Source organism: Sceloporus occidentalis, unplaced genomic scaffold (assembly GCF_023333645.1).
Source record: "Sceloporus occidentalis isolate IW3139 unplaced genomic scaffold, rSceOcc1.0.p SCAF_5, whole genome shotgun sequence".
In the NCBI taxonomy this organism is placed as follows: Eukaryota; Metazoa; Chordata; class Lepidosauria; order Squamata; family Phrynosomatidae; genus Sceloporus; species Sceloporus occidentalis.
The window spans coordinates 184466404-184491321 of record NW_028316985.1 but is presented as its reverse complement, the minus strand read 5'-3'; the positions used below and the strand labels follow the sequence as shown (position 1 = coordinate 184491321).

The 24918-nt window shown below is 41.2% G+C and overlaps 1 protein-coding gene across 1 annotated transcript in view; it reads right to left on the bottom strand.

Moving 5' to 3' along the window:
• ATRN (attractin) overlaps window positions 1–24918 on the bottom strand; it is a 207655-nt gene that overhangs the window by 21142 nt on the left and 161595 nt on the right. The gene's annotated exons all lie outside the window — the stretch shown is intronic.

The window sequence follows — 24918 nt, the reverse complement described above, 5'->3', positions numbered from 1 at the left end:
CTGTGCCCACAAAGAAAACAGTTCAGGACCAATGAAGGCACCTGATCCTGTCTCATCCTGGACGCTAAGAAGGTTTGAGCCAGGTTAGGACCTGGATGGAAGGCCACCAAAGAATACCAGATGCTGTAGGCCGTATTTCAGAAGAAGACAATAGCAAGCCACCTCTGAGTATTCCTTGCCTAAGAAAACTCTACAAAATTCATGAGACAGCCACAAATTGATGGGCAACTTGAAGGCACATTCACATTCATTCATTTATTAATTTACACACACATACATCAACCAAAACCTTTGCAGCCACAACTCTCAAACTTGGAAGATTGAGAGATCTCTCTGGAGGGTCCACTACCCAACGGCAAATTTATTCAGTGTTTTTTTTAAGCAATTTATATACTGAATTCCTCAATAACAATAAAAACAAAAGGGCTGTCGGCATGTGAAACACCTTTTTTTCTAAGGCATGGCCATTTGGGGATTTATAAAAAATTGATGACTGCCTTCAGACTGCTCTGAGTGTGTAGGCCTGTCTATCCATTGAACTGTTTTGAAATGTTTGAGCTCAGTGGTTTTATCCTGTTAAATTTGGAAATTTTTGTAAACAAGAGTGCATGGGTGGATGAACGGCCGTGAACGCCTTTTTAAAAATGTAGTAACTACAACAAGGAAAGGAATTACAAGTAAGAACTGGACATCACAGCCCAATCAAGTTTATCATCACCACCATCTGAATATCAGAAAGGCTGCTGATGCTGTGCATAGCAGCAGTTTTAGGGCTTTTGGAAACAAACATGTTTTAAACTGCTTCTCTGAATGCCAATAAGGCTAAACATCTTCAAAATCTGCTGCTCAGATCCCCCCTCTTTACAGCTTCCAACAGCTCTGGGCATGGAGGGGGGAAAGCAGCCAGGCACACCTCCATCCTGCTGAGAGTAAGCTGCTGGTGAATTTAAATTCCTCCTCCTCCCCATCCCTTTGGCCATGTGTATGTCATGCCTTATTTTGGCTGTCCGCCTGAGGGAAGGGCCTGTTAAATTAACTACTTGTAAGCTGCTCTGGGAGCCCTTTTGACTGAGTATAGACAGAGACAGAGTATAAGAAAAACTGAGTATAAATGCTTCAGATCAATAAATCAAAGTGGATGTTCCAGGGGCCTGGGGCGATGATGGGAACGCTTCTACAATTCTGTTGGTCACATCCATTTGAGAGCGAGAACACGATTTTATAAAAGCATGATTTTTTATAAAACATGCACAAATGTCCCCTACCTTCCACCACCTACTCATCCCAGTGTGCCCCAACCCTAACCCCAGTAATCTCCAGAGGTCACTGTCTGCACACTGTTAGTTGCAAAGGATGAACAGTAAATTCAGAAGCAGAAAAAACAGCTTGGCTTGGCAGGGTCCCATCCGCTTCAGAACCCAGAGATCAGCAAAGAGCTGCATCTAGCCCCAGGCTACAGAGCTGCATCTAACCCCACAGGTTACAGCATCTTGTGACTACATCATTTTGCAGCAACTTTTGTTTAAACCCTCCATTGATGCTACTGTCCACATTTATTCTTCTTGTAAAGAAAGGCTAAGATATGGAGAGTTACCCTGGGTGTTTTGCGCTATGTATGATGCTCAGAGAGCTAGGCCTTAGGAAGAATGAACTTTGATCCAGTATGAGAGACCAAAGGCTGGGAAAGTGCTGATTTCTTGCTGTTGTGGTCTCCCTGATTAATGCTTTCTATTTACTGCTAAATGCAAATGTGGGATATATAGTATACAATGTACACTAAGACAGCAGCATCATTGCCATATCACAGACATCTTGTTCCTTAAGTGGGCAGAGCCTTGTTTTGAGGACCTTGGTTCTGGTAACCACAGTTAGTAAAATAAACCTTCATGCAACTATCTTAAGGTCTCTGTATATTTTCCACAACAACCACATTTAACCATATCTTGTGAAAGCTTCATAAGGCGGCCCCTTGCTTAGGGCATTCCAATAGTCAAACCAGAACCTTATACAGGTTGAGTATCCCTTATCTGAAATGCCTGGAACCAGAAATGTTTTGGATTTCAGATATATATTTTTTGGATGTTGGAATACCTGTACCTGTAAAATATGTACAATGAGAACCAGTGTGGTGTAGTGGTTTGAGTGGACTAAGACTCTGGAGAGCAGGGTTCAAATCCCCTGCTCAACCATGGAAACCCACTGGGTGACCTTGGGCAAGTCACACTCTCTCGGCCTTAGATGATGGCAATGGCAAACCCTCTCTGGGGAAAATTGATAGGTTTATCTTAAGTCCACCGTAAGTCGAAAATGAATTGAAGGCATACAACAGCAACAACAATGAAGTATCTTGAAGATGAGACCTCAGTCTAAACGCAACATTTGTTTATGTTCCATATATTGATTATATACTTAGCCTGAAGGTCATTCTATACATTATTTTAAATACTTTTTGTGCATGAAACAAAGATTGTGTACACTGAACCATCAGAAAGCAAAGGTGCCACTATTTTAGGCACCCATGAAAAAAGGTTTGGTTTTTAAGAGTATTTTGGATTTTGGAATTCCAGATAAGAGAAACTCAAGCTGTAGAAGCATAGATTTTTACTGTCAAATGTCATGATTTCAGATGCATCTACAACTGCATGATGAAGACAGCAATGTTAAAATACCTTTTGGTTAACGGTTGCAACCTATGCACGCCAGAAGCAGCACCAGATCCAATAACATCCCTAAACTCCACTTCTTCAGATAATTTCTATTTATCTAAATTGCCGTGATCAGCAACTTCCAAAGAATCACTTCCCAGAACATCAGACCAAAGAATCCAACCACAATGGTTCTCAGACTGTGGTCTTCAAGGGGTTTTGGATTTCAACTCTCAGAAGCCTGAGACAGTTTGGCTGATGGCTACGAATTCCAAGAGCTGAAGTACAAATCATCCAAAGGAGCAAAGATTAAAAATCATTCTCCCATCGGACAACTAACTGAGTTGAAGGCAAGATATACCCAGCTCCAACCAACATCTGCAAAAGGGCAGTATTTAAATTATAATATAGGTGGAAAGGGGAACTGATTGCCAACTCGCTCCTTTTTTGCCATTTTTCACCTAGCAGGACTTCGTTTATTAGTTTCATAGCCTGCTCTTCTCCTGGCATGCTACCCAGGGTGGCTTACAAAGGCTAAAAACCAGAGTAGCTAAAAACCTAATAATAAAAATGATAGAACACAATGAAAAAAAATCAGTACGTTTTTAAAAAGTATCATTTTAAAAGCCTAAAAATACAGTTAAAAATACAGCGCACAAAGTGTCATTAAAGTATCCTTGTATTAATCATTAAAAGCCTTTGGATTTAAATACCTGCCAGTGACAAGCGATCCAGGTGGGTTAGCCTAGCCTCCTGTGGAAGGGAGTTTCAGAGGATGTGAACAGTGATCAAAAAGGCACCATCCCTTATCCTTGTCAGAGAGGCCTGTGATAGTGGCAGGATCAAGAGTAAGCCTTCCCCAAGGAACTTAGGACTCTGCAGGTTCATACAGGATGATACGATATTTCCGACTATTTGGATTTAAGTTGTAATGGACTTTATAGATCGTAACATGTTTTTGTGTACTTTCAAGTCATTTCCGAATTATGGTGACCCTAAAGCGAACCTATCATGGGGTTTTCTTGGTAAATTTCTTCAAGAGGGAGTTTGTCATTGGCATCCTCTGAAGTGGAGAGTGTGTGACTTGCCCAAAAGACATCCAGCAGGTTTCATGGCTGAGCGGGGATTCGAACCCTGTTCTTCAGAGTTATAGCCTAACACTCAAACCCCCACACCATCCTGGCTACTTTGAAATGTCCAAGAAACAAACAGTAGTAGTAGTAGTTCTAGCAATAATAGTAGTAGTAGTACTCAGCCATGAAACCCACTGGGTGACCTTGGCCAAGTCACACTCTCTTAGCTGCAGGGAAAGGCAATGACAAACCTCCTCTGAATAAATCTTGCCAAGAAAACCTTATGATTGTCATAAGTCAGAAATACTTTAAGGCACACAACAACAACAAGAACAACAACGAGCATCAAGGCTGTCATTTGTACTCTGTGGAACTTATAGTATTACTGAGAGAAAGAGAGAGACCCACACTGCAGAAAGAGATGGGGAGGGTTTCATTGAGTCACCCCTGGACTCTTCAAAACAAAGAGACAGGCATTATCTCTAGGCAATCCTCAGATAAACTATACACCTCGGCCATAACTGCCCAAACAAGCGTCTGTTCTGAATTTAACAAGCATCCTGCATTTGTGCAACATAAACCAATATTAGAGCTCTTAGGTTTTACAAAAAATGATGGTGGTCGTAATTTTGGTGGTTAAGGAATGGCAAGGAGGAGACAGCAGTCCTGTTTCTGAAGGTGCTTTAGTGATCCGTTTCCTACCACAATGTCCATGTAAGAATGACTGCCCTACATTAAAAAAAACAACCCAAAAAGCAGATAAAACTGGAGAGGAGAGGAAAAGATGCAGGCAGGCAGTGCTATTGTTTGACTGCTTTTGCCCTTTGTTCATTTTGCCCTCCATTTCGGCATTCTTTCAACCTGTTCTCTTTGACTCTAGCCTATCCTTGCCTTTATGCTTTCCTTGTTTCTACTTCTTTTGTGGTTTTATTTTAATTTTATGATTTTTTTAAAATTAGCACATTTTGTAAATTTGTCAACTACTTCAAGAATAAAAACAGAATACAAAAATAAGATATAAATGCACCCCTCTTAAAAAAAGCTTCCATTTCACCGCAGTGATTGGAAGGTTAATGAATCTCCTCTCGCCCACCAGCTTCAAGTCTGATGCACCACACCGACAAGTTATAATAAAACAGCAGCAGGACAGAGCAAAACACACGGCATTCGCCATCTAAGGTCAGCAGCCTTCCCAAATCCATCAGAGTCAGGCACACCAAAAGTACTGAGAGCTATATGTTTTGAGATTAAGGGCAGCCATAAATAACCAAGGAGACTACCAAGCCTGCTTCAAGGTCCAGAAAAAGAACCCAAATGATTCAGGCGTATCTGCTGCCATCATCAGGAGACAAACTATGGGCCCCACATAAGAATGACCATATATACTCATGTATAAGTTGACCTCATGTAGAAGGAAGGGGCAGGCTTAGGGCCCAAAGTCATGGATTTTGATGACATGTGGATAAGTTGAGGGTAAATCCTAGAAGCAATGTCACTGTGGAGAGAGCAGAAGGAGTTGGTGCTTCTTTTAGGTTATCCTGGGATAGACTAAGCTCTCATTTTCTGCCACTCTACTCAGAGAAGGGGATGGGTCCTTTTTTGATAAGAGTTAAGGTATAGTACATACACTGACCCATAGATAAGTTGACCCAGGTTTTTTGGGATACTTTTTGACTAAAATTTCTAGACTTATACATGAGTACTTATACATCGAGTCTCCCTTATCTGAAATGCTTAGGACGAGAGGGGATTTGGATTTTTTGTTTTCAGATTTTGGAATATCTGCATATACATACAGTAGTAAGATATCTCGGAAATGGGACCCAAGTCTAAACGTGAAATTCATTTATGTTTCATCCTATATACATAGCCTGATAGTATTATGCACAATATTTTTTTTATTAATTTCATGCATGAACCAAAGTTGGTGTACCTTGAAAGCAAAGGTGTCACTATCTCAGCCACTCATGTGGACAGTTTTGGATTTCAGAATTCCAATGAAGGGATGTTCACACTGACGAGGCTGGTAGTGTTCAAAATATCCATCAACACCTACCCAAAACTATACATTTATGAGGTGGGCCTTTGGACCAAAAGAAGATGTCCAAAGTGCTTTGCAAAGCCTGACGCTATGGTATGACCCCAGTGTCTAATCTCCAAACTCAGATATATTTAAGCTTGAAAGAGACTGAGGATTTCCTAGTGAAACCTCTAAGAGTAGTGTTTGCATAGAATTTAGGGCCTAAGCAGATGGATAGGATACCACAAGCCAAGCCTGTGATATACTATCCATGGTTCCAACCCAAGTCAGTCCCTGTGTCAGCATGGCGATGGACAGGTGTTTATAACTCACATGCTACTGTACCACAGGCCTACTACCACTGCACACCTTTACCCACCATCACCATCATGACCTCCCTAAACATGCCTGCCGCAGCCTGTAATGGCACAAATGGGGTTCCTGGGTACACTCACATAGCCAGGTGCCCTCTTCTAACATTGGGGGCTGTGACGGGACTTCAGGGTGGATGTGACAGCAGTGGCAGTATGGGGTGTGCAGGGATGTTCACTATGGAATTTCCTGGCAACTCCGCAGCAAAGCACCAGTCTTTCTGGACCAGATTAAGGCCCCTTAGGGCCAGAATTAGTCATAGAATTATAGAATCGTAGAATCGTAGAGTTGGAAGAGACCCCAAGGGCCATCCAGTCCAACCCCCTGCCATGCAGGAAATCTAAATCAAAGTATCCCCGACAGATGGCCATCCAGCCTCTGTTTAAAGACCTCCAAGGAGGGGGACTCCACTACACTCTGAGAGAGTTTGTTCCACTGTCGGACAGCCCTTACTATCAGGAAGTTCCTCCTAATGTTGAGGTGGAATCTCTTTTCCTGCAGCTTGCATCCATTGTTCCAGGTCCTGTTCTCTGGAGCAGCAGAAAACAAGCTTGCTCTCTCCCCAATATGACATCCCTTCAAGTATTTAAACAGGGCTATCATATCACCGCTTAACCTTCTCTTCTCCATGCTAAACATTCCCAGCTTCCTAAGTTGCTCCTGATAGGGCATGGTTTCCAGACCGTCACCATTTTAGTCGCCCTCCTTTGGCCATGCTCCAGTTTCTAAACATCCTTTTTGAATTGGGGTGCCCAGAACTGGACACAGTATTCCAGGTGGGGCCTGACCAGAGCAGAACAGAGTGGGGCCTCCAGATCAGCGTCTGGACCAGCCAATGCTGACCCAGGGCTAATGGCCTGCATTGTCCAGCCAGGACAATGTGAGACCAGAAGGAACACATGCCTTTGGGCTCATCCATGCAGACCCTTAGCCTTTTTTGAAAAATATAAGATGATATTTTTTTCCCTTTATTATAAAAAAAAATTCCACTCCAAATTTGGCTTTTGAAGGAGGAGGGTCTTTATCTGGAAAAGAAAGTTTTGTTTTGGCTTCAGAATGACTAGGAAGTCTCTTGCCCTAGTAGAATTCATGGAAGGCAATATTCAAGGCAAAAACCAAATGGATATGCCTGTTATCTCCACATTTTTCCTTGGCCTCTTGCTCCCTTCTCCCATAACATCTTTCAAGTTGTAAATTGTATGTCAGATGTAAGTCATGAAGGTAATAATCACTGTCTTCATTTTTAACTTCTGCACTCAGCCAAGAGGGGGAAAAATATTACCAGTCCCACTGGTCCATTTACAAAGATTGTAGCAGCCTCATCTTAGATGCCATGATCTAATGACTAAAACCAGACTCAGCATAACAGCGGGAACTGTTGTCCCAGTTGCTAAACCACTTTTAATCTGAACAGAAGCCTCATTTCCACACACATCACAAATCTTGTGAACTTCTGGTCTCTTACTTTCTGTTGCAAGGGGCACCCAATTACTTCCATCAAATCACGCTCCATAGGCAAAGGATGGGTACTCTAGCTCTCCTATTTCAGAAACTACCTCCCTGCAAGCCAATCAGCTCAACAGTTCGCCTTCCCCTTTCTCCTTCTTTGCTAACAAACATTCTCATGCTGTCACTCTCTTTGGTCTTTGCTCCCTCCACCTATCACTCTCCTTCCTTCCAAAGCTATTACCCATATCTAAGAAAGCCACTTCCTTAACTCCACATCATTTCCTTACTTCCAACATATTTTTTTGACTGCCAGGTACCTTAAATCCTGCTTAAATGTCCCCCAGAATCCTCTCCAACTCCCTATATATAAAGCTTCCTTCTCTTTTTGATCACTACAGCCATGTCATTTAATCTCCTTATCCCAAATTCAATGACTTCTACATTCAACCCATCCCACTAAAAAGTCTTGTGTCATTTATATACTGAGATTGCCCTAATGTACCAGGTCTCCACCAATGCCTGCCTAATCCTTAGCACCCTTCCCAATATTTCCTCCATCTACAGTCATTTGGTCAACTTCTTGGTTCTACATGTCTAACGTGACAGCAGCTAGTCACCACTTCACTGGATTAATCTAGCTCCCATTTTGTATCAAAACCATATCTTCTCAAAGATTTTACAATAGAGTTTGTAACTTTTAATCTATATCTTGGGTTTTTCCATACAGCCAACATGTCCTGATTTAAGTCCAAAGTCTAGTACTTTGCCTCTAGGTTCAGGTTCTGTGTTTACATGCCAGTTACACATGTGCACTTAATTGTCATGTGTGGTTAAACATACAGAAACAACATGCCTAGTAAGTTTGGAGCTGCTCTAGATCTGCAGAACCTCAAGGAAACATATTCTGGCCCCTGTTATCAGTCAGGGGAACAAGGGTCTCTGACTGGCTAGACTCCCTGCTTTCCAGGAAAATCAACATGGTAAAGGGGACAGTAATTCAGTAATTCCAAAACACACTGCTGGACAGCAATAGCAGTAGTGATAGCATGCACATTACTATACCACTTAGTGAACTCAGCACTCTCTAAGCAGCTTACAATATGTTAGCCAATTGCCCCCAACAAGCTGGGTACTCATTTTACCAATCTATGAAAGGATGGAAGGCAGAGTCAACTTTGGAGCCCTCAGACTCACAACCTTGTGGCTGCAGTACTGTACCAGCATTTAACTACTGCACCACTAGGGTTCCCAGACAATTCTCCTGTGATTGCAGTCGCAATTACAACTCGAGACTTCTCTGTTCATAGAACTGGATGAAGCTTCTCATGGTAACAACCAGACACTAACATTAAGAATCCATGAACAATTCATACTAAGGCCGAACCAGGAAGGAAGGAAAGATCCAAACGGAAGGGGGAAAATGATAGTTTTCATCCAAAGCCAGATCTAGTCCCTATTACAAATTTAACTTTTTGGGCTATTACAGAATTTGGAAAAGTTCCTTTTTTGAGTACACATTCCAATATCCCTCAAATGGTACAGGCATGATGATTGGGGATTCTTGGGCTTGTAGTTCAAAAAGGTCACTTTTCTAAGCTCTGGTTTCCAGGCACCTTCCACAGGAACAAACCTATGTAACTGGAACTAGCCTAGGTCCCTGCCCTATCAGGCCTGGTAGAAATGACTTAAGGAAAGGAGGACCAGTCTCCAGGTAGTGGGTTCCTACTTAATTTTACAGATTAGTGCTGGTGAGAAAAAAAACCCTACACGGAAATGTTTTAAAAGCTTTTCTTCTATAGGCACAAAAAGAAAAGTATGGAAAACAAATACAGTGCAGGAAAGATGCAAGACGTGTTTATATGAATGAAACAACTATTTAAATCGCCTTCTATTAAGTTGTAAATGAACACTCTTGAGTGGCCAGACTGATACCACTGCATAGCAAAGACATGAAATAACATCAATGGAAAATTTAAGTTTAATAAGTGATATTTCAATTGCTTTCCCACTATCTAGTTTTTCTTGTTATTTGCTTCCGAGTTGTCTCTACTTACAGCAACCCTATGAAGAAGAGACTCCCTTAGAGGCCAAACTGGCATCAACACTTACATCATTTAGGTACCAAGTTAAAACTTGGTCTCATCAATGCAACCTAAATTAATTTATTCATTTTATTGGAAGGATTTATATCTTGCCTTTCTCTTACAATGGGATTCAAGGCAATTCATTTCTACTGACAACTCAAAGACTTTTACTGATAGTTTTACTGACAGCTTCCTTGACTGAATCAATGCACCTGTATTGCAGTCTCCTCTTTTTCTACTGCCTTCCACTTTACCAAGCACAGTTGGCTCGCCGAATCCACAGATTCTGCAACCACAGATACAACCATCCATGGCTTGAAAATATTCAAACATTCAATAAATTCCCAAAAGCAAACCTTGATTTTGCCATTTTACATAAGGTACATCATTTTAGTATCCCACTATAGATAATGGGACTTGAGCAACCATGGATTTTGGTATCTACGGGGGCTCCAGAAACCAAACCCCAGCAGATACCAAGGACCCACTGTATTAGCTTGGCAGCCTACTAACTAGCTTATATTTCCTTAACTTAATCAGACCATCTTAATCTGCATATAATACAGTATTGTACTGCATTACAGTCTCTTGTAAATCCCCCTTGAGGATGGTTCAAATGAAAGGCAGGCTCTTCTAACTCAGTGAAATAGGAAGGTGGGACCAGTCAACTGATGAAACAAGCAGGCCTACTAGAGTGGCTTTTGCCCAGCGGAATTGTTGATCTCTTTTCTACTGACAACCTGCCATTCAAAAAGTGGCATGGGAACCCAAACGCATGTGCCAGACCCCCTGCTTTAGATGATTTTAAAAGATGCTCAGCAGATTGCAAACTAAAGAAAGCGCAAAACAGATTGTTGGGTTGCTGCTGCAGTAATTGTGCCCTTCAGCTACCATAAACTGCTTTGTCTAATGGCTGTTTAAAAAAATAAAACCCAGAGCAAGCTGTTCAGATAAATATGCCCCAAATAAGAATCAAGCAGAACTCATTAACTTGGCAAAGACTTGAATATTCACACAATCATTGTGGCCACCCATGAGGTTATTTGGGTATATCTACATGAATCTTGCTCTTACAATGACTTTCAAGGCTTTCAAACTGTGAAGCAATATTAGTCAGGCCATTGTGGTGTTGTTGTTGTTGTTGTTTTTAAAAAATCTTGCGAGACTCATGCTGGCCCCTAACTAGAATGGACTGTGAGGAGGCCATTCATGGGTCCTGGACATTATGTGGGCATCTGCTGCAAAAGGGGTCAGCTCTGGTATGTCCCAAAGCTACAGATTGGGGAGACCCCTTTTTGCTGAAGCTCTGTTGTTCCCTAGTTCCTGGAGTGGTCACTGTTTTCCTAATGCTAATATATGTAAGGAAACAACAAGCACAGTGAAGATTTCTGGGGTATATGAGAGACTTTCACTTGCACACAGATTGCTGTGTTCAAGACTGTTGTGCATCAGCCACTTGCTGCCCCAATTAACATTCGATGTGGCTATGGCCGCCAGAAAGGCTGTGCACTTATATGCTACAAAATAATTCCAACTGTATATACTCATGTATAAGTCTAGAAATTTTAGCCAAAAAATTGACCCTAGAAACCTAGGTCGACTTATCCACAGAACAATGTAAATACTATCCTTTAACTCTTATTTAAAAGGGAACCATTCCCTGGTGAAAGGCAAGAATGCAATTTGTCCTGGAAGCACTGACCTCCCTCTATTCTCTTTTCTGTTCAGCCTTTAGTGTGAACCAAAACAGTTATGCCTGCCATAATTTTGTAGATTCTTTGGCATTGCTTTCCTTTCCTTCATCATTTAGATCTTTTCCTGCATGTTCCTAGGTTTTACCGTCAACTTATCCAAGTTTCATAGCAAAATCCCTAATTTTGCCCCCCAAACCTGCCCTCGACTTATACATGAGGTCAAGTATATACAATAATTATCACTTTATGAAAGTGCAACTTGTGGCCACATACAGCCACTGAAGCCCACCAGCAATCCCCAAAGCACCCTGAACCCACTCATAAAATCACATGCTAGACTCATCCAATATGTGCAAAACATTCAAAATTTCCCCTCCTCTCACCTACCTTCTCTTTCCTCCCGTCACCATTCTGACAGAGGGAAAATTATATACATAGCTTGGATTAGGTAAGGTCTGGTCCTCAGGGGTGGAGTGGAAAACTGTTCCCCTACCCCACTATGACGAAATCAGCATAAGTTGAGTTCAAAATCCAGCTTCCCACTACAATCAATGAGGATTTGTTTTGTTGGATACATTTCTTCCAATGACTCCTCTACTCAACAACAGCTTTAGGAAAATCACAACTAAACCATAACATACATGTAGAGTCTCAAACAAACAGATGAAACAGAAACAAAGAGTCTGAAATCAAAAGGAGGCATTAAAAATAAAAACTAAGTTTGGCAAATGAGAAGAAATGTTACTATCCAATATTGAGGGCATCTACCTAAAACCCTTTGGAAAAGAATAGCATAACAAAAGGTGCTGCTGCACAGAAGTGTCTTAAGTTCCCACTAAACTCATCCTTCTAGGAAGTGCAACATGTAACTGGGTCTTGGATGATGCTTCAGGCAGCATTATACAGGAAACTATGGTCTATGAGATACCTTGGCTCCAAGCTTTTCAATGTTTTAGAAGAAAGAAATAGCCCCCAGAATTTGAAAATAATAATAAGCCAATGGATTGATCTTATGTAATCTACGAAAACACCAGCATAGTGGTTTGAGTGTTGAACTGTGACTCTGGAGACCAGGGTTCAATTCCTAGCTCAACCATGAAACTCAGTGGGTGACCTTGGGCAAGTCACACACTCTCAGCCTCAAGGAAAGGCCATGGCAAACCTCCTCTGAACAACTCTTGCCAAGAAAACCCCATGACCTTAGGGTCACCATAAGTCAGAAACGACTAGAAGACACACAACACACACACACACACACACACACACACACAATCGACAAAATTTATCAGACCACAGTCTGACCGCAACATTTTGCATTAGCTTTAATTGTCAAACATTCCTCAAGAGCAGCTCCGTAACATATCATATGAACAGGAACATTGGACCAAATCAAAGGCCAACCTTGCTTGGCATTATATTGCCACAAAAGTCAACAAGATGATAATGGAAAGCTCATAAACAACAGTAACCTCCTCCTCATAGTCCCTAGCAACTGGAGGTAACATACAGTCTCCATTACTACTAGCCATTGATAGAGTTATCTTCCTTAAACTCTCGTGACCTCCTTTTGAAGTCATCTATGTTGGTGGCCATCACGACATCATGCAGTAGTAGAGTCCAGTTTAACTGCATCCTGTGTGTAAAACAATATGTTTTAGGAAAAGACGCCATGACTGACGGTATCAAATGCTGCTGAAAGTCCAAGAGACCTTTGTCTACCTTCCAGTGTGGCAATAATAATGCTTTGTCCAAATGAAAAGTTAATCCAAAGGGTTTGATAAACTTCTCTTTCAGACAATAAGGACCCCATACCAACACAGTAAGAGAGAGGAAGAAAAAACTAAAAGTAAAAATGAATTTGTTCCCTGTGGAATAAGGCAGGATATACACCAGAATTTGCTAATGTGAGACAGATTAAACAATATACAGTGGGTCCTTGGTTTGATTCCAGGACCTCCATGAATACCAAAATTTGTGGGTGCTTAAGTCCCATTAAATACAATGGGAGAGTAAAATGAGGTCTCCCTCATACAAAATGGCAAAATCAAAGATTTGCTTTTTGGCTTTTATATGTTTTTTGAATATTTTTCAAGCCATGGATGGCTGAATCATTGGATGTGGATACAGAAGGCTGACTGTACCAGGATTTGGTACTATCTCAATTTATTCATTTATTTTTAAAATTAGGTGATGTCAATTACACAAAGTTGCTTGGGAACAAGGATCTTTAATTTTTTTTTTTGCTTATGAAACTCTGGTGCCATAACATGCAATCTCTGTAACCGGACAGTGTGAAGACAAAAGTTATACACTGCACCGGGGGGGGGGGGGGGGGGCAGAGCAAACTGGTTAACTCAAAATCATCTTCTCTTCTATTAACTGCTGGCAATGGAGGTCTCTTGATTCCTTCGCTGCTTCCACTGAGTAGGCCTTTGACCTCTACTTATTGACCAGGCTCAGTGTGTAAGGTGAACAACATGGTCTGAGATGAACTTAAATCAAAACAAATTTTGATTTCACTAAAGGGGGGAGGACGGTAAAGTCATCCAAATACACAGATATTGCCCAGTTATTTTTAGAGAGAGTAGAAAGTTTAGTTTAAACAATTAAACACAACATCAAAAGAAAATAACAGGAGAAATAACCAGCTCTTTTCCTGATGAAACCACCGCATAGCAATAAAGCAATTTTCAGTCATCTTTGAGTTTCTGGAGCCTGGATCCACCGCAGCATTCTCCATCCTGGCTTCTTTTGCTTTCAAATTGTTTTTCTTCCTCTGAAAGCACTTCAACTCTAATTATTATCATTACTGCTAGCTTTACCTATGTATGCTACATACCTTCCAACTTCTTGATCAATCTGAAGTGCATTCTATGTGTTTCTATCAAAATCTGTTAAGCTTCCACCTACCTTCTCTACACTACTCCACCCAAGTGTGGGGTAGTGGTTTGAGCATTCGACTATGTCTCAGGGGACCCGGGTTTGAATCCCCACTTGGCCATGGAAACCCACTGGGTATCTCTGGGCAAGTTACATACTCTCAGCTCAAAGGAAAGCAAATGCAAACCCCTCTGAATAAATCTTGCCAGAAAACCCTATGATAGGGTCACAATATGATAGGCACAGAATACGAAGACATCATGTAAATTTCAGTTCCTTGGGCTGACCTTCTGCACTCCTCTTAACCTTTGAAACTTATGGTCAGAAGAGTGTCTAAAATAGTTAGGAAACTACTTATAAGTCATCCTCATGTATAAGTCGAGGGCAGGTTTTGGGGCCAAAATTATGGATTTTGCTATGACCTGTAGATAAGTCGAGGGTAAAACTTAGGGGCCTGAAACAAAAGATGTAAAAGATGAAGCAAAGGGGAACAATGCCAAAGGACTTACAAAATTCCAGTAGTCATAAATGTTTGCAGTCACCCTAAGGCTAGATGGATGAGAGAATAGAGGGAAGTCAGAGTTTCCAGGATAGAATATGGTCTTAGCTTTCACCAGAGGACAGTTCCTTTTTTTAATACGAGTTAAAGTACATTACTTACATTGACCTGTAGATAAATCAACTCAGGTTTTGGAGGTCAATTTTTTGACTAAAATTTCTAGACTTATACATGAGTATATACAATATTTTACAGCCACCAAATAAAACAGAAAATGACCGAAACAGTTTAAGTTCTCCACAGGTTGTGAGGCTATTATCAAAGTTGTTCATGCCCAGGTAAGGCAGGGTAGAAGTAAGGGTGCCACCACTATATAAAATGTAATGTCTAATCTCTTTCTCCCCATCCTGTCAACCCAAAGTTTAGCTTTGCACACCTGCATTATCACAATGAAGTGTTCCTGTTGAGGATTCCACCTAGAGCTTACAAATATTAGTTGAAAATTAACATATTACTCACTCTTTGTAGGAAGTTATGCATTACTTGAAACTCTAAAGTGGTCCAAAATAACATTTCTTTGCAATAATGAACCAATTCTGAAAAAATCCCAATGCTAGCATGGTTGTTAAAATGCTTACAAAAAAACTCTTGCCCACTGTAATAAGTAATGGTGTTGGTTCCAATGTGCTAATTCTGGTTCCAGACAGCCATGCCTTCTTCTATTCTCTCCAAAAGTCAGGGAACATTATGTGGCTCCTGGGAATGCTCAGCCCTTATTAAGCTGTTTGGGATGAGTCCAGTTTAGGGTACTTTTTGTACAACTGGAGATGCTGAGGTTCACAGATCCTACTTACATACCCTCCAATTGTACCAATTTGCCATTTGTCAGTCCTCCAGCATGATTCTATGGTCAACCTCTGGAAGATGTTGACCACAGAGTTGCACTGGAGGACCTGGAGATTCCTAGAGAGGTGTTCTCTTAGGTAAAAAGAACAGTGTTTTTTTATTTGCGGTTTTCCCACATTCACGGAGGTCCTTCAGCCTTAACCCCAGCGGATATGGAGGGGCTACTATAATTCTAATTTTACAAATGTTAGAGTCAACTGCATTTTCAAGCAGTTGACTCTAAGTGTGAAAAACATAAAGGCTGCTCCCAAAAGAAGGGGGAACAAATAGGGAACGTGATTTATACTCTGTATATAGGAAGTCTTTTTTTAAAAATCCCTCAAGGGGATCTGCTGGGAACTGTGTGCTTGCGGTAGATGGAGGTCACCCATTTCTACTTTCTAACGCCTCTTCTTTTCCCTCTCTTCTCTCTGCCCCCCTTTTTCTCTCCCACTGAGTCAGGTACTTGGGAAAGGTCAATTAATCTTGTCAGAGGCTGAACTGCTTGCTCATTGGGGGCCTTTGAAATTAGGCTGCAGGCGGCTGTAGGGCTACAAGTTGCCAAATCTACAGTATAAAATCAAAATTAAAGTCCAGCCAACTGCTAGGATGATTAGTTTTAAAAGTAACACAATGCTTAGGCAGATTTCAAAATGGAAATGGACCCATTAGCACAAGTACAAGAAATAGACCTACCCAGGAAATGTGCCCTTTTCGTGTTACCACCAATATCTGTTTTCCTCATAGATTCTTACTCTTGTTTAAGAAAGAATTTTAAAAGAAGATTGTTTCTGTACGTTTCAGCCTGGGATTTATTTTAAAATACTAATTCTTCCAGGAAGCAAAACCCGCAATACAAGTGTGGCTCTCAATTACTGCTACTAAACCTTGGGGTTTAAAAAGAATCAGTTGGACAATACATCATCTCTAATGAATGTGTGTGTGTGTGTGTGTGTATATATATATATATATATATATATATATATATATATATATATATGATGAAATATTATACCATCAAGAATAAATTGATTTTCATGTTTTATTTTTGCAACCCTAACAGTAGTGGCTGTCAAACCCCCCACCAAATTCTGGAGCAGGCAAAATTTGCGTTATTAATGTCACATCCTCTTGAAAACGGCACTAAACCTACCGCTGGAACTGAAAGGGATGAGATGCCGCTCAACCTCCAGGCACAAAACTGCACAACTGTGACAGAATTCTTTTGTAAATAATGACAGGAGCCTTCCATGGGGCATATGACAAGTAAAAGGCAAGAGTGATCCAACACAGACAGGACAGGGCAGTATCAATAAGCTCATACAAGGCTGGAAGATGGGGAATGTCAACATAGTTGAAAGGTTGAAGAAATGAGATTTTCCAAAAGAAGAAGAAGAAAAAAAGGAAACAGAAAACCTCACAAGTATAGCTCTTCTTCGGAGCTGCGAGAATGAATTCCAAGGTTTTAAAGTAAACTAACAGAAAAATAAAAGAACAGAGACAAACGCTGTAATTCAAACACCACACTGAAGAAGAGTTAAAGGTGCTGATGGCAACGAAGGAAAGGAATGAGGTTTGGGAAAGGGTTGGAGCCTTGGTACATAATCCTTATTTGAGCTTGTCCAGGTTTTAGGATCTTTAGGAGGGGGCTTTTTCTTGGTCCGAACTTTATCATAGAACAAGTGTCAGAGGCTTCTCAGTCCAGTGATGGTGAACCTTTTACAGACCGAGTGCCCAAACTGCAACCCAGACCCCACCAGAACCCACATCCCTCTGGCTTTCTAGTAAGAAACTCTGGCGAACTCTGTGCTAGGGCGACAGCATGTGTGCCCACAGAGAGGGCTCTGAGTGCCACCTCTGGCACACGTGCCATAGGTTCGCCATCACTGGTACTCCAAAGCTGTCGGACTCTTTCTTATGGAAGGCTAGACTGCCCTACACATACACACACACACACACACATTCCTTCAGCTGGCAGGGAAAGATCTTTTTATTAGGATGGCTTTTGGCTGGTTTTTGTGTGTGTGTGTGTATTGGTGTACTTATATTCTCACTGACGTATTTTAAATGGCTTAAATCTTTTTTACACATAGTGTTATTTTTGAATAAGATAGGTTAATTGCTTTTTAAACTTTATTATAATGATTGTTTTTAGCTGTATTATGTTTTAATCTATGCTGTGAGCAGTCTTGGGTCCCATGTTGGGAGGAAAGGTGGGACACAGATTAAACAAATAAAATTCTCAATGGGATCCAGCACTGGAGTTGCTAGCAGTCAACCTGTTTGTTCTGGGTTGAAGAAACAGGAGTGAAAAATGTTCACAAGGCTTTCAGCTTCATGTTCACACTTTGAACAGATTGACAAATCAGGCAGATGGTAGCTCGGAGTCTGCTACCTGAGGATACATGTCTAAGTGGACAAGCCTAGAGCAATTAGATAGGATTCTGGTTTCCTTATTTTATTATATATACATCCAGTAGTAGTCAGTAGCTGCCATGTTAGTGAGGCAATGCGTTCACTCCTAGTTTTATATAATTTCAAATGAGCTTTCCAATATGCTGGATCTATTTTGGGGATGAGGTTCAGCACCTTTGGTGGAGCCTGAATCAAAATCTGGTGTGGATTCACTAATCCACTTACCTGGGACCCACCAGCCACTATTGTTTATATCCCATCTCTCTTTTATGGAAGTTGGGTTGGCATGCAGAGGGTTCTTAAATCCACCTGGGCACTGGACAATTTGGTTTTGGCTTCACCAAAGGTGCTTCCCCAAGACTACATAACTGGACAATTCACAATGAATGAGCTGAGAAAATCTCACCTCTCTCTCGTCTCTATTTAAAAGATGTTATAATCAGGCAACACAAGCTGCATCCGCATTGCAGAAATAATGGAGTTTGACACCACTTTAACTGCCATGGTTCAATGCTAGGGGATTCTAGGATTTGTAGGTTTGTGCGATATTTAGTCTTCTCTGTCAGAGAGCTCTGATGCCACAACAAACTACAAATCCCAGCACTGAATCCTAGCAGTTAAAGCAGTGTTATACTGTATTATTTCTGCAGTGCTGTTGCAGTCATGGACACTTTACATACTGGAAAGGGAAATGCTGTGTCCTTTCAAAGAATAATTTGGGCAGCAGCACTCTTCTACCACAGAAAGTCATCATGTTAAGACAATGGATAAATAATTCTCTGGCAGCATTTTCATCATAGCTGAAAATTAAGTTTCCACTTCCCTGGGGCAGTGATTGCATTAATGTTAGCTAATTAGGTTTGTAACCAACTTTGCAAGCCACGTTTAGGTTGGATATTTTTTTAAAAGACGGGGGAGAAAGCAGGCAGAGGAATTACAACTCAAATGCTTCTCAACAGGCATTTTCACACTTCAAATTATAGCAAACATAGGAGGCAAAGCAACTGGGAATTGGTACCATGTGAAAAGACAAGACAAATGTATCTTAATCAGCCATGGATTAAACACATTATTTTATCAGAACCAGGCCCCAAACAAGGAAGATACAAAGGATGACCTTTAGTAAGTAGAATAAGCTGAGGGACGGGGAGAGCTAATGCTACAGCGAGGTCTGATGCAAATGTAAATTAGAAGCAGGAAAGACTATGATAACAAGGACAACCATCAGCTCAAAACCAGAGAAGTGTTCTGCATATTTATGAAAAGGTTATTATAATTCTCCAAATGGGCAAATTCCATCTCATCCATTCCCACTCATTTTCTTCAGTAAGGTACCATTCCTTGAAGGAGGAAACTTGAGAGTATATTAAATCAGCAGGAGAACAGTGTCCAGGTTGAAGGAAGCAGTAATGTCATTCTACTCTGCTTTGGTCACTTTATTCCTCACCTGGAAGCTGAACATGCGCCAAAAGTGTGATGCGGCAATGACAAAAGCCAATGCAGTTTGGGCTGCATCAATAGAAAAACAGAATGTACATCAAGGAAAGTAATAGTACAGTACCACTCTATTCTGCTTTGGTCAGACCTCGCCTGGAATACTGTGTCTTGTTCTGAGCACCACAGTTGAAGGAGGATGTGGACAAGCTGGAAAGTACCTAGAGGAGGATGACTAAGTTGATGAAAGGTCTAGAAACCAAGCCTTAGAAGAAAGAGCTTAGGGAGCTGGATATGTTTAAGCTTGGAGAAGACTAAGAAGTGACAGGAGGGTTATCTTTAAGTATCTGAAGGGATGTCATGTATTAGATGGAGCAAGCTTGTTTACTGCTGCACCAGAGACTAGAACAGTGGTCCCCAAACTGTGCCTTTCATGAGATTTGGACTTTATCCCCCAGATGCATGTTGACCAACAGTCTGGGATTCTGGGAGCTGAAGTCCAAAATCCCTTAAAGAGCACAGTTTGAGGACCACTGGACTAGAACATGAATCAAAGGATGCATATTACAAGAAAATAGATTTCACCTAAATATTAGAACTTCTTTATTGTAAGAGCTGTTTGATAGTGGAACTGCCTGCCTCAGAGGGTGGTGGATTCTTCTTCTTTGGCAGACTTTAAACAGAGGATGAGCATCTTTCAGGAGTGCTTTAGTTGTGTATTCGTACATGGCAGGGAGTTGAAGCTGATGGTCCTTGTGGCCCCTTCCAACTGTATGGTTTTTATGGGTGCATCTACACTGTAGAAATGATGTAGCATGACACCACTTTGTTATGGCTTCGTCCTACAGAATCCTGGGGTTTGAAGTCCAGTGAGGTACCAGCATTCTTTGGCAGAGCAGGCTAAAGACCTCTTAAAACTACAACCCCAGGATTCCACAGGATGGAGCTACAGCACTTAAAAGTAGTGTCATGTGGCATTATTTCTATACGGTTGGCTCTTGACATTTGCAGTTTTGACTTTTGCGGATTTAATTATTTGCGGGCTTTATTAATACTCTAGGTCCTCCAGCACAATTTTGTTTAAAGTTGACTATAGAGTTGTGCTGAAGAACCTAGTTCCAGGAGAAAACACTTCTCTAGGCATTTGTAGGTCCTCCAGCATGATTCTAGGATCAGCCTCTGGCAGATGTTGACCACAGAGTTGCACTGCAGGGCCTGGAGATGCCTAGAGAGGTCTTCTCTGAGGTAAAAAGAATAGTGTTGGTTTTTTATTTGCATTTTTTCCACATTCATGGAGATCCTTCACCCCTAATCCCAGTGAATGTAGAAGGACCACTGGAGTGTAGATGCACCCTATAATAGGTCTTATAGATTCCTCTAAGCCAGGGATGGCCAAAGAGCCACTGGTCTGAATGTGACCTATAAATCAATTTCCTCAGCTTCAGTTTCACCTTCATCTGTTGATTTAGAACAATAGAGGACAATAGTTCTGGCCCAGAAACTCAAAACTACTATGCCAGAAATCTAGTTCTATGCAAAGGACAAAGACACAGTGATGAATTACATTTGCTACCAAAAACAGAAATTCTATCTGTGGTTCTCCATGGCTACTGAAATTGAGTGTGGTGTGGTGTGTCCACCAGCAGATTTCTATGTCCTGCACTTTTATCTGCTGCAGATGCGAGCCGAGGAATTATCACCAGCACTGGGAATTTCACTAGGCATTTCATTGCAGGGAGGGAGGGTAGAGGAGAGAATTAGATGTAAGGCTCCCATTTTCAGCATCAGTCCCAAGCTTGCCATACTTAATACTATTATGGGGAAAGTCAGATTTGACACCAGGCTCCTAATGCTTCTTTGGTGGTGATCCAGGCAGGAGTAGACTCATAAATCTGAAGGGCCAGGGAGTCTGTGGGGATGCTCCCCACAGAGTAAAATACAAAGAGTGCTCTTGCTTGCTAATGCAAAAAGCAGAACATTATTATTTGTTAACAACAAAACATGCAAGCACCAAAACCAAAAATGAACTCTCTTACTTGGGATCTATTTAGACTAAGCAACAATGAACTCACTCTCTCTGGTTGTGTAAATAATTCTTTTCCCTCACACTAGTTTGCTGATATCTGCTAGCACTTTCCATAAGACTGAAATATTTAGTTTTTCTGTTGTCAGCTCTCCCTAACCCTTTACAACAGAAAATATGCAGGGGTACCTGTCTTGGCCATTTAGCAAATGCAAACAAAACTCCACCAAACAGTGATACCTTTATTAGCCAACTGAAATGCACAATATACTTGTTGCAAGCTTTCACAGCTCCACTGGCTTCTTCATCATGCAAGATGTTACAAACCAAACATGAACAAATTTGGAGATGTTACTAAGATGCCTGCATTTTCTTGTTTCTGTCCTTACTTAAGATTGTATGATGAGGAGGGCAAATTTTGCAGGCCGGCTCCTCCATTCTGGTCAAACACCTGTATTTTGGCAGAAACATTGTGGCATTTGCCTGTATCTCTTTAAAATGCTTTAAGAGATGATGGGAGTGAAGTGACTTCAGTGGAAGAAGAAAGGAAGGCCCCCAGATTTTTGAAAAATTAAAATTTCAAAATTTTTAATTTTTAAAAATGATTTTAAAAAGGAGTGTGGAGATATCAGAACGTTTTTCCTTCCTTGGTAATGCATGACAAGTAAGTGGTTGGGAGCAGAATAATTCTTTCACTGGCTTGGGTTAAAATCCAAGAGACAGAGAAAAAAATTCAAGACCCATGACATTTGCCTTGTACTGAAGGTGGTCATTACAAGCTGCTGAGTTTGAACCCAATAAATTATGGACTTGGGTGACGTCACTAAAAGAAACACATTCACCAGCAATTCCTGTGTCAAGAACGTTAATGACATTGATGGCCAAAACCGTTTCTTTTACCTCCATTTATAATTTACATTTTGTTTGGGGATTTACACAAAATCCAAAGTAGCTATGGCTGCTGTCTCCAGAGTGTAGGAGGAAAGTGTCCCTGGGTCTCCTGTAAAGTTGTGGCTTAGATGAAACAGATCCATACTGCCTCATAAGCTCCTAGGAAACATAATTCAGCAAAGTGGGAATCATGCCACAGTCCAGATGTTCCTGGACTGCAAATCTCAGCAGCCCTAGCCAACACAGTCAATGGTGTGGAATGCTGGGAACTGCATCTGGAAAGGCACATGACTCTCACCCTAGCAATACAGCTTCAAAACTAGTTTTGTATTTTATTTTAACTGTTCTTGTGGTTCAGAGAAAGGACAGCAAATCAGCATTTACTGCCTTTTATGTCTTCCAAATAGTATCTCCATATTCACCTAAAACATAGCCACTGAAGAATGGGCAGTGTCATAATTTCAGAGACAAAGACCATCCTTAATCTTTGTTGCTGCTGCTGTGTGCCTTCAAGTCACTTCTGACATGGCAACCCCAAGGCAAACCTGTCATGGGGTTTTCTGGAGCTGAGAGTGTGTGACTCGCTCGAGGTCACCTAGTGAGTTTCCATGGCCGAGCGGGGAATCAAATCCTGGTCCCCAGTGTCATACTCCAACTCTCAAACTACTGTACCACACTGGATGTCTCCTTTAACTTTTAATCCATGGGAACAAAATAAAAAAGAAGAAGAAAACAGTTTGGTAAAGATTCCCAGTTCAGTCTGTGTTTCTCACCCGTTTTTTTTTCCAAGCCATAAAAAAAATACAGTGATCCCTTGGGGCTTAGTGTTAGGACCTTCCAGGGATACCAAAACCCATGCACGTTCAAATGAAATACAATGGGATAGAGTAAACTGAGATCCCTTATATAAAATGGCAAAGATAGTTAAATACAATGAGATATTTTTAAACTATTTTCAAGCCACGGATGCTTGATTCCGTGGATAAAAAAAATTCGTGGAAATGGAGAGCTGACTGTGCTAACGTACTTACTGTGTCAAGTGGACCAAGTATCACTGGTATGAAACACTGGCACAGTATTTTAATAATAACTCCACCACAGCTTTCAGAGTATTGTGCTATTTTACCCAGACCATCAACTAGTTAAGACTGGCAGAAGATGTCTTCCACTCCCTACCTGACTCGCCCAAAGTGATTCATAGCCCTTGGTATCAGCATCAGAATGTAGTTAAGAACTTGATGACAGCAATCCCGAAGGGATATAAAGGGAAAAAGCAGCTTGAAAGGGGGCAAAAATACATATTAAGACTTGGCTGTAGACAGATGCACTCTTTATGATGCCATTGCGGTTTTATTTCAAGCATTATTCTCTACCACCTCCTTCATGCTTCCTATCACTTTCCAAAAGTCATGTAATAAAAGGAGCAATTTTATCTGTCTTTTGTATCATTCTGAGCCTCGAACAAGCATTCTTTCTTGTTTCCATTTCCTCTAGTAGGAAAATACAGTGCCTGAAAGCCATTTTGTTACGGTGCTCAGTGGAGAGAGAAAAAAGGGTACAAATTTACGAACCACTCACTCCCCTTTACTAGGTCCGAGTCACATGGGCTCCAACATAGCCTTGCCAGATCCTGCAAATGTTACTTCAGATAATATAACGGCAGGTTTAAACCCTGGCCAAAAGCTCAGCAATGTATCATGCTCTTGTTCCGATAAACATGCATGATTCCCATCCTGTAAATATCGAAAGAAGAAGGGTAAATATGTTTGATTCAGGTTAAGAGGTGGCAGGCTGGGTTAAGTAGGGGGATTTTTAAAAATCAGTGTCATCCTTTCCCACTGAAGAGCAGAGAAAATTGTGAAATAAGATTCACTTCTTATAAACCTGAAAGCAAGTGCAACTTCAACTATAAAGCTTCATATCCATATCACCATATTCTGCTAGTTGGTACATGAAGTTATTGATACTGGCACATTAATCACTATGAGAATGAATGACTACTTTGCACATATGTGTGTGTTGCTTGCTTTGAAGTCATTTCCGACTTGTGGCGATCCTAAGGCAAACCTATCGTGGGGTTTTCTCAGCAAGAGTTGTCCAGAGGAGGTTTGCCATTGCCTTCCCCTGAGGCTGAGAGTGTGCGACTTGCCCAAGGTCATCCAGTGGGTTTCATGGTTCAGCTGGTAGTAGAATCCTCGTCTCCAGAGTCATAGTCCAGCACTCAAGCACTACCCCATGCTGGCCCTATTTTGCACGTGCGCGCATACACACACACACACACACACACACACACACACACACACAGGATGTATATATATTTCTAAGAATGCATACAACACTGTATTCTAAATCACTGTTTCTCACGGCGCAGAGGCTGTATTCTGAAAACTTATTTAACCTTTTTGTCACCCAGACTCTCAACAACTTGAGTCCAAGCAAGCTCCAACCTGCCCTGCTCTGTCGCTCCAATACCCCAGCAAAATTCTCTCAGGTCTCAGCAGCCTCTGTCTCCAACCAAGAGCCTTTCGGGGAATGCCAAAAAACCCAGAAAAAG